This window comes from Chaetura pelagica, unplaced genomic scaffold (genome assembly GCF_000747805.2).
Source record: "Chaetura pelagica isolate M959 unplaced genomic scaffold, ChaPel_1.0 scaffold108, whole genome shotgun sequence".
NCBI lineage: Eukaryota > Metazoa > Chordata > Aves > Apodiformes > Apodidae > Chaetura > Chaetura pelagica.
In genome coordinates this window covers 2250103-2261569 of record NW_009970718.1, presented here as the reverse complement: position 1 = coordinate 2261569, position 11467 = coordinate 2250103, and positions in this window count along the sequence as shown.

Sequence of the window (11467 nt, the reverse complement as noted above, 5' to 3'; positions counted from 1 at the left end):
TGCTCTGTCACCACGCACAGATGTGTTGCGCAATGGAGGGTGTGATATCCTACAGACCCCACTGCCTTGTAAGTTGCATCAAACCCAATTTCAATCCTGCACTCTTCTCTTTCTCCTCTTCCATTCCTGTCTCAAACTCTCCCATCCCCTTTTTTTTTTCCTTTTCTGCCTGGTCGTAGCGCCTACTTTCCTACCCAGGTTTGTTTCCATCCCATCCCAGCTTTGTGTGTGCATTGGTGAGGAAATAACAGCTCTGACCATCAGGTTCACAGTCTTTGGGCCAGTCTGGGGACCAGCGATAACAAAGCTCTTGGCTTGAACAATCTTGACAATCCAACATGCAAACACAATCAAAAACACTAGGCAGTCTTTGAATACACCAGACAAGACCAGGTTTTGCATGTGCCAAGGTTGTTACCACAGAAAAGACTTAACAAAGGAAAGTTCCTGGGCTAGAGAAGGACACAGATTTGCACAGGCAACACCACTGAACAGGGCATGATGAAAAGGGGAGTGGTATGGCCAGGCCAGCTGGTGCCAGGGCTCAAAGCATTTCCTCCTCCTGAGCATTTGCCTTCTAGTCAGCACTGACATGCTTTTTAGCCAAAACTAAGTTACAAAACTGGAGCTGAAATGCAGCAAAATGCTGATAGGTAACACTTTTTCTACTGAAATAACCATTGAGTGTTGAGGAGTGGAACAGCAGCTTAAGATTTTGTAGGAAAACTTAGTGCAAAATGAGAAATTTGTAAGCTGGCTACAGATAATTATTTACTATCCAACCATCAGCATCTGAAATAGTGGCAAAAGAGAGGTTAAAGGCTACAATATGAGCTGTGGATCTTGAATATCCAACCTCTTCTTACAGATTTGTTGCAGCTTTCCACTGGTCCTGTGAAAAGGATCACTTTGCAGTGAACTACATGCTTCCAGCTTCTCAAGAATGACTGAAAAGCAGTGATGCTAGTATTGAAGCAACTGATAACTGGTTCTGCTTGAAAGGGAGCAGGATACCTCTCTTTATTGTTGAACTGTGGTTGAAATGGAAATGTTTTCCCTGTACCTACTGGTTCTTTGATGCATCTGTGGAATGCTCCTTGAGTGAGCAATGGCCTGAAAGCAGCATTTGGACCAGGGTTGTGCTCTCCCTTATAAAGGATTTTCTTTTTTAAAAAATGCTTCACTACTATAGCTCCAGAAAGATAATGAATTAGACTGGTCAGTCATTTGTATGATGCCTTTAGAGCCACAAGGGTGGGAGAGCCTCCAAATCTCTGCCTTCTCTGCCCCTTCAGAAACTGGGATGAGGTCCCTCAAAAGTAGTGGGGTGAGAGTCCAGACTTAAGGTAAGCCTGGCTCAGATGGGAAGATTAAAGGCAATTTGTTATTCAAAGGGAAATGATTTTGGAGAAATGCTCTAAAAATACTAGAAATTTCATCAGTTTATTTTTCTCATATGTAAGCATATTCCTTTTCCTTCCTGAACATAAATGAACTGGCTTAACCTTACTCTTTTTCATTTAATAATATTATTATTCCTTTTGCATCTTCCCTGCTGCTTCATATCACATCTGAGTATTTATTAAATACTACAAAAATTCATATATTTTGCTGGTTTGCCAGGTACAGAAAAATACAGAAAGAAGGCAAATGGAAAAGTTTTGTGCTTATTGAACAGGTAATGTGATGGCTGTAACACACTATTAGATTATATAAAAAAGTAGTAAAAATTGTTGAAATGAAGTGAAAATTTTCTTATCTCACGACCGAATCTTGCAAAGTGCTGATGCTGCAGTTTCCACCAAAAAAATGGGATGATAAGCATGAAGATTGTGGCAATTTCAGTTGCACAATACCACATTATGGGAGACACTCAGGAACAGAAACCCCATTTTTTTCAATCTGCTTCATCCTTAGTCATCTACCCCATGCCCAACAAGTAAGTTAGTTAGTTAGTTAGTTAGTTAGTTAGTTAGTTAGTTAGTTAGTTAGTTAGTTAGTTAGTTAGTTAGTTAGTTAGTTAGTTAGTTAGTTAGTTAGTTAGTTAGTTAGTTAGTTAGTTAGTTAGTTAGTTAGTTAGTTAGTTAGTTAGTTAGTTAGTTAGTTAGTTAGTTAGTTAGTTAGTTAGTTAGTTAGTTAGTTAGTTAGTTAGTTAGTTAGTTAGTTAGTTAGTTAGTTAGTTAGTTAGTTAGTTAGTTAGTTAGTTAGTTAGTTAGTTAGTTAGTTAGTTTCCTTCCTTCCTTCCTTCCTTCCTTCCTGTTTTTCTTTTTCTCCTATTGTCTCATAGTTCCTCCAAAACTTTTTCCTGGTCCCAGAGCCCTATTTGTTAAAATTCTGTTATCCAAAAGAGAAGACTGAGACCCTAGCTTCTCAAATAAATCTGTACAATTAATTGCAATTGAAAAAGGTGTGGGCTCATGTTAGCACATTAGATATTTGCAGCTTCAAAATTTATATGGAAGACCTCTGAAAAGGAATTATGTTCATTGTACATGGAAAATTCTCAGTTTTATGACCACTACTTATATAAATCCTTTAGCATATTAAAAATAAATAAATCCTGTTTTGAGTTTTTTCAAACATTTAAAAATATGTAGGAATCATTCAAATTGCAAAAAATGTGAGGGGGTCATTCCGTTTCAGAAATGATTAAGCATTTTTTATTCAGGTGTTGGTAGCATAAGCGAGTCAAAAGGTGTAAATCACTTGTTCAGCTTGGCTTGGTACTGAGATTACACTCAGCCTAGTCTGTGGCTCCATAAAAAGGCTATTTTTGTTTCTCAAAAAAATGTTAAACTGCCATATCAGGAAAGATAATACATAGATTACTTGAAGTGTCTCTTATTCCTTCAAAAAATTCCAAGCCTCACTGTGTGCACAGTGTCTTCTAATGAGAAAGGCACCAGGTTCTTTTTCTACCTGGTTCCAGCAGAAATAAAGCTGCAAAAATGAACACAGGCTACTTCATGCTGGAGGAAATATATTATTGTGTGATTAAGAAATGATATCCCACTGGCTCAGGGAAAGCCTCCAAAATTACAGAAATAACAAAAGCAGAGTGAAACTCACTAATAATAGGATTTATGTCACTGTGTTTTATTTCATGTGAGTTCTCTACAAGTGTAAACAAGTAAACTGGTATTTTGTGTCTATCCTGGTTTGAGCCAGGATGAAGCAAATTTTCCTTTTACTGATTTTTTTTTTTTTTCCTTCAGCAAGCTTTCTTTTAACTAGCACCAGAGCATTCCAACTAAGACTGGTAACAGCTGGAATGTTTTTCTAACTGCTGGGTCTCCAAGGTCACACCTTTACTCTGCTGGCTCAGACACTACGGGGAGATCTATGACCCCTCCGTGGGAGGCTCAGTTAGACAGACAGCAAAATTGGCCAGAGGTATTCCATTCCATATATCCACGTAGGCTCAGAGGAAGGCCAGAGATCACAGAAGACAACTTCCTTCCTGCTTCTTTTTTCCTTCTCTTCCATCCATGGCCGGCGTCCGGGGAGGACTCCGTCCATCCATCACCATCAACCCTTAGGCTCGAGCTCTCCTGACCCTCATCACTCTGTGCTTTCTCCAGCAGCAGCTCTAGGATATTTTGGGACTGTTCACAGCTCAGGGGTGATGCTGTGGGAGTTGCTGGGGGTGGGGGAAGGCAAGAGGCTTTTGCACATATCTGAACATATTTGTATATAATAGTATATATTTTATTTTATCATTACTGTTTAATTAAAGCTGTGTAGTTTAGTTTTCAATCCAGCAAAGTCTCACTTTTTCTCTCTCTCCTTCCCTACAAGGGTGGGAGGGGAAGGGGATCAAGAGCACTGTTGTTGGACATGAGTCAAATGCTGACAGTCCCTCAAAGTGTCACTTTGCATCCATAATGTAGAATTATTTAAAGATTCCTCTGTATATTCTTAGTCTGTGTTTGTGCCTGTGCATGCATGCATATATAAACATACATGTGTGTTATGCATATACACGATATAGACACACACGAGGTATACATGCTATATGCAGAAACATCCATAGATATTTAAGATCTTCCCAATCCTAGTTTTGTGGGATGCACTGAGTAGTGTCTCTTTTGCTTATAAATCCATGAGGAGCCATAAAGCTATGCTCAAGCCCTGCTGTCATATACAACATCGTATGAGCACAAGCATGTACAGGACATGTCTGGTAAATCAGAACCGATTCAGGGCCCTCATTATCCCCATCAATGACATGTAGAAGACAGTAGGATTTGTGGTCTGGCACTGGTCAAGAGTGATTCAAGATGATTAATACCATGGGACTATTGTCTAAAATCTCTTGATTAGCCACACAGAAACATGATAGGCACCACGATGCTCCCGGCCTGGGAAGACTGGTAGATCTGCAGGACTCATGGAACAAGGGAGGATGCCCAGGAAGGGAGAGGAACAACCCACATGATTGACTGGTTTAGTTTAAGCCAGCTGGTAATACAAAAGTTTAAATGTGTCTTCAGTTAACACAGAATACAGACTTGCAGTATTTACTACTCTGGATGTAAACTTTTAAGGAGCAAACTGCGTAGGAAGAATGTGTAGGACTGAGAAACCAATTTTGAAAAGATCATAAAAAATAAAGAATTCTGGAGGATAATAAGGACAGGAACTGGTGGCATGACCCTCATTTGCTCACCACCTGTACAGGTTATATACAAATGTGTAATGGGACATATGGGTCCCAGCATTTGACTTTCTGGAAAGGCAGAGCCTGGGCACTCATGGACTTCTCAATCAGAGTGGATGTGTCTCACTAACTCATCTCGATTACACTATGGATTACTTAAGTTGGAGCAGCAGCTGAAATTCTATTTCACAAGGTAAAGAAAATGGGTGCAGGCCATAGCTGGTGCTGTGTTTCTGCTCACCTTATTCTTCATCTCACTGAATAGTTCTGGCCACAGAGCATAAGGAAAGCAGGAAATCTAATCCACCCCCTACCACTAAGAAGTTTCCACTGTACTTTAAAAGAATAATCACATTGAAAAAGGGATAGTGAAAGGTGTTTATGGGCAACAAAAGAGTGGAAACTTTATCTAGGAACTTGAAAGCAAGGACTTTTAATTCAATACACTCTTGGGAGCCAAGCAAGAGACTCAGAGGTGAGGTGACAGGACGTCATGACAGTGATATTTTAGCTGATCTAGAAGAATAGACATTAGAGAGGGTACTAAGTCATCTCCAAGAAAGGAGAGATTAAGTCATGTCACTGACAGATCTGGAGATGATGAGAACAGAGAGGGCTTCAGAAGTAACCTTGAAAATTCAGTAGAGTTTGATATGGGGGTTATGGTGGCAGCCAACCCAAGATGAAACATCATAGAGAAGGATGCCCAAGAACATGCAGATGCAGCAGAGTGAGAAGTACATTTGAGAACTGTTAACACAGTCAAATGGATGAAGTCACTAAGCAATAAGGAGTAGACCAGAGGAAGATGGCAACCACAGACTAACAACTTGCACTATTACTTAGTTCATATTTGGATATGTCTTTACATTCCATTTATCAACACCCCATTTACTGAATGTGCAGGTTCATAGCTTGTTAACAAATAGAGAAGCATCACAGAAATTACAAAAGGGAGTACTGAATGTATGTCTTTACAGAGGAGACACAGGCAGCCCATTGAAATAACCTTCACTGTCCCAAACACCATAAAAACTGGGCCATTCTCACTGTGTGAGCTTAGAAAGCTGACTGTAAACAATCATGCAGACGATTATGATATCTGGGTAGAAAATGCATGCAGAAGCATATTTAGCCCTGACCAAACACTGGTGCTGAATTAACTGCTTTCCTGAAATTCCCAGGACTGAATTTTTTAAGCACTAGCATTTTATTATACTTCTTATTTCATCCAGGTGTTTAACAGTAAACAATTCACCACATGATCTCTGGTGAATATAGAAGTCTCATTTGTAAAGAAATAAATTAGAACTGCCAAAAGTTAAAAAAAGCAAATGTATAAAACAAACCTCTCTCTTTGAAATTACCTAGTTTCAAAACATCTTTCACCAAAGCAGAGCAAAGCAGTAAGTAAAGCAAAGCAAACAAGGAACCTGGAGAGACAAGAGGATGGAACCAGACCAAATTACAGATCACAAACCTGGGGAATCAACTAATATGCAAATAGTGGTAATCAACAAAGATAACAGGAAAAGCATGATCAAAGCTAAACTCTTCTGATATGAATGACTCCTTTGGCATGCTAGAAGTGCATTAGCACCCTGTAACCACAATAAAAGAACCCAACAAAGTAATTTGTATCAAAGAGTAGCATACAGAAAGAAATAATACATAATAAAGTAACACATGGTAAGCAGGTTCCACCTCTTGCCTACAATTAACTGAAGAAAGTGAGAAATGGTCTCACCGAGATGCATGACATTAAAGAAAAAATTAAGGAGAAAAAACCCAACAGAACAAAACCCTCAAACCAGCAGCCAAGATTTTGCACAAAAGAACTGAAAACACTTGAAGAACTGAAAAAATGATGAAGCATAGCAAGCTTTTCAGGAGCCATACAAAAAAATCATGCCAGCTTTCCAAGGGATCTTCTATATTTCTGATCTTCTCTAGCATTAAACCCAGCTCCCCAGTTTCCTGCAAATCCCCCTGACAACATCTGTATGTCCACTTTGCAGTATCTCAAGTCAAATCTATACTGCAGTCCCTATTGTACTTGTATGTTCCTTCCACTTCACTTGCAGCCCCACAGTACCCTAACAACCCCCTGCCAACAGCTTCCCATATTTCCCCAGCTACTATCCACATCCCTTACACCCTTCAGCAATACCCTACAGGGTATCCCATGCTTCCACATTCCCACTTGAATAAGTTCTGCTTCCTCCCATGTCCCTTATGCTCCACGGAGTCACAGAACCACAAGGACTGGAAACATCTCTGGATGTCTGTACCTCATCTCCCTACTCAAGCAGGGCCAAGTAGAACAAATTGCTTAGGACCATGTCCACTGGAGTTTTGAACACCTCCAGGGATGGAGACTTCACTGCCTCCCTGGGCAACCTGTGTCAGTATTTGGCCACTTTCATAGTAAAGAGCATTTTTCCTTATTTTTAAATGAAATTAACCATACAATACCTAGCTTTGTCCTGTGATCCCAGTTTGTCCCCCACTGTGTCCAGCCTTCAGCCATACCATATTCACCTGCTCAGAGCACCCTTAACCATAAATCTACATGCCTTGCACCTGCTCACAGAGGCAGATATCTCCCATGTCTGCTACCAAATGTACTTTGCTTGCTGGCCAGGCAGAGGCTGGAATAGACTGCTCAGCTCCAGGGTGTGACTGGCCATGGGCCAGGCTGCTAGGCAGACCAAATACAACCATCAGGGAGGAATTCTCCCTATCTTCCCTCAGTGATTAGCTTAATAAGGTCCTTTCCTCTACATAGCCATCAATTCAGATCTCTCTGTTATGTAATTGTACCTTGACTTGGCTCAAAATCGGTAGTGGGTTCAAAAAACTTTGGCAGGAGTTAAGAAAGAAAGCCCAGACTTAAATGAGGGTATTTATCCCTTCTCATTGACAACACTTTTAAATTAGACTCTGAAGATACTTTTCTGTTTCTAAAATCAGGTGGGAGGAGTTAGGCCTAAAAGTAACATTAGCATCTGGCTGTAGACTGTATTGAGAATAAAGAGATGAGGCTGGAGATGGTCTAGTAACCCAAAGAGACAGATCAGGTGTTCATGAAGGATATTATCACCATCTCTCTTCAGCCAGGGAAAATATGTCAGAGCCAATAATAAGATAATTTCTGAAAAAAAAGAGCACACTTCAAAAATCATTAACCACACAATGTATTCCATAAAGAACACAGGCACTAAGAACCCAGGACATTGATCTATTTAATGAAGCTTTCAGGAAGCAACATGAGATTTGAACAAGAGAAAAAAGTGGGATGCCAAATTTCCTTGATAAATCAACCAATGGCACTGATCAACTCTTAAGCTCAGAGATCATTTTTTCTCCTTCCAAGGAATCTGCAGAACAAGATTCATATAAAAATAGCTCATAATAAAAACCAGGTTGCCTGGGGAAAAGAGTGAAACTGTTCTAAAATAGCTTCTGAATCTATGAATGGAATGAACTAATTTAATAACAGTGAAAAATAGTGCAGAAACCAGCTTCCAGCTGAGATGAGTTTCGTAAAGCTCTTCCTGGCTTAGTATTTTGGCTCACCTGGTGGAAATGCCATGAGGGTCTCAGCTGGAGCCTCAGCTGTGCTAATGTGCAGGACGTACATTGAAAGTCCAGATACCAGATGGGGGATTTTACTAACTGCTTAAATTGGCTCTCATGGCTGGCCACCAGTTGGCAGGAAAAGGAGCATTTACAGGTTTGTGTTATGCTAAAAAGCATAATAACAATGGGGGTAAATGAAGAACATGACAACAACGATAAAACCCTGTTTTATTTTAAAGTTTCTGCAAGGCTGAAAACATATTTTTCAAGGATACTGCTGTATGGCCAGATGAAAACAATTGCACAGCTAAGACCATCTTCACTCCAAGATTCAGTATTTCAAATACAGTCCTATGCTCACCTATCAAAACAGTTCCCAAACCTGACCTAGAAACCTGAGCAACTCAGAGTGCAAGTAGTCAGTGATACTACATATCCAAACGTCAATTCGGTTGGTTGGTAAATTTGGTACTTTAGGCTAGTAAGTCCAACCTCAGTGGTTGTACAGTAATTTCTATTTCACTTTGCACAGTGTGGCAGAAAACCTTCCAGTTCTTCTGCAGTCCTTGAAGGAAAGATGGATTTTCATGATTGTGAAGGCTTCTGAGTCTCCACTGGAGGACCTCATGGACTCTTTAGTCACATCACACATAGAAACCAAAACGATTTTGCTAATTTCAACCAGCTTATGTGCTCCTATAGTCAAATGGTGCATATTAAATTATTGTAAAAATAGAAAAAATGATAATATATTAGAAAAATATGCTATACTGGGAGGATATAAAAAACGAAATCTATTTTTACACCTTCCTCTTTATTGTATCACTCTGTATTTGTATTCTTTGCTATCTTTACTATCTTCTGCTTACTTCTACCTATTTACTACTTTACTATCATTTTACTGTATAAGTACGTTTTCCAACTCAAACACCCCAAAAAATTCATGATGCATACCAACAGAATTTGGATCAGGATCCAATACAACTGACATCCTGCTCCCTTTGTGACTATCAGAACGAGAATGATGAATGTCAGTGCCTGAGGCTGTGGTGGCATGTGGATTGCAACTGATTCCAAATCTGAACCTGAAGTTCAAGATTTTTATAGCTATCTAGGAATATCTATCTCATTTCCATCTTCTAGCTAAACAGAGACCTCTTGTATTCTTAGCACCAAATTGCCTTTCCTGAAAAATGAAGGAAATTTTAAATTTCAGAGACTGTTTCTGCCTCTGGAATGAATTAAACCCTTAATGTGTGGTAAGCAATATATACATTGGGTAAATCTGAGACTTAAACCAACTAAAACTCAAAAAAAAATGTCTCTTTGAGAGAAATCAGTAACTTTTCCTGATAACTAGTTTTAATTTGTGAACCAAAAAGACATACTCATGTGGAGAAGAGGCAAATAATCCTTAAGTGGAACAATTAAATTCTGATCAATTGTGACATAATGACAGAACCGTCTTATAAAGCTCTGGAGGTGCATAACCTTTCTCTTTATTAAGTAAAGATAATCTACAATTGCAGTGTTTAATTATTTGCAAAGGTCCTTTGTATTTTTGTCTCTGTAAAAAAATCAATTCTAAAGTGATTTGCTCATAGCATGGTTATTTTTAAAACCTCAAAAGTAAAGCTTTTCACGTTTCCTCATTTTTATGTAGCATCACGAACTTTGGTTACTTTTCCCCATACTCCATATTTTTGAGCATGATTTTGTAGCCTGGGTTGGAACACCATGGGAGCCATACCCAGTGTCTTTATACCTTGGTTGATGTTCACCTTTGTCTTTCTTCATGCCAATCCATCATGAAAGGACAATAGCAACACAAGTACATTTTGCCTTTATAGTGAGGGGACCCAGTCTCCTGCACAGGTGTTGATGCAATGAGCTCATGGTCCTGAGGACTTTATGGTGGTGAGCAAGGACATGCTTTGCAAATGGAACTGCTGATAAGGGCATATAGAAGGGTCAGGCATGGATCTGGAGACAAAACAGGTCTTAGGTACCCTTATTTTCAGTTAAACATAATGCATCCCAAAACCTCCTCTTCAGTCTAGATCTATGTGACAGGACAGATGAGCTTTGTGGTACACCTCACATTTCACATTTCTGGGAGTTTAGTGTAGCTCTTCTCATGTATCCAAGGTTTGCTCCAGAAAAAAGCCAGGATGTGGGGGAAACCATACTCTTCTCCTCTGCTGCCTGGAGGAATCTAGCCCAACTGTTCCATGAAGCATGAGGATCCCAGCATCTTGTAGTCAACTGAGAGGACCTGATTCACCCTTGGGAGGAGCTTGTCCCTCTCCTCGGAGAACACAGAGACCTTTGGGTAAACCGGCTCCTATCCTACAACCTTAAAGATAATCTTTATCTGAAGGCAGCTGAGTACTGCTCATGGCCTTAGTGGGGCTGGTATAAAATACAAAGAGGTTTAATTCAGCCTGTCAGATTAACAAAGTTGTGGGGTTTGTTTGGTTCATTCTTTTATTTTTTATTTTATTTTTCTTTCTTTGTTGTTTGTTCTTGGTTTTAAAGACAGTTATTAAGAAACAGTGAGATGTTACTTAAAATGCTGGTGTTTTGCAACCTTTTTAAACCTCAGGAACACATCATGTGCTTAGCAAAAACTGCACTAAACATTGCCTTCTTGTTCAGTAAGTATTAAACTGTTATGGTTTATTTGTTTATTTGTACAGATTGGCAGGTTTCCCTCTGTTCTATTATTTTAGTACAGATATTTTTTTTTTTCAGGTACAAGATAAAAGGCAGTCATATCATTAAAAAATTGACTGTATAAGGCATGTTTCCAAGAGTGCCCTGAAATGAATTTTAGAATATAGAATATTTCCATGTCTTTTTCCAGTAAAGAGGGGTAGGAATATAACTGCAGCCTTATCCTGATGTATACTTTCTGGGGAATGTATGTAAAAGGACATAAATACTATTACTGCAATGTTGTATCATATTTCATGCATATTTTTTGCTTCTCCTTCATAGTGATTCCCAGTTTCATCTGCTTACTGCTTTCCTCATGAAAGAAATGTGCATGTTGATATAAAATATTGCATCAAATACACCTGTGAACACGCACTCCTCCTTCCTGGATTTTAGAAAATAAAGAGATATTTCCAAGCTTCTGCTTTGCTACAGGGAGAGAGGATAAACAGCTTTGGTTAATATCTTTAAAAGCGCTGATAGACAAAAATGTGAGCTGCATTCCTG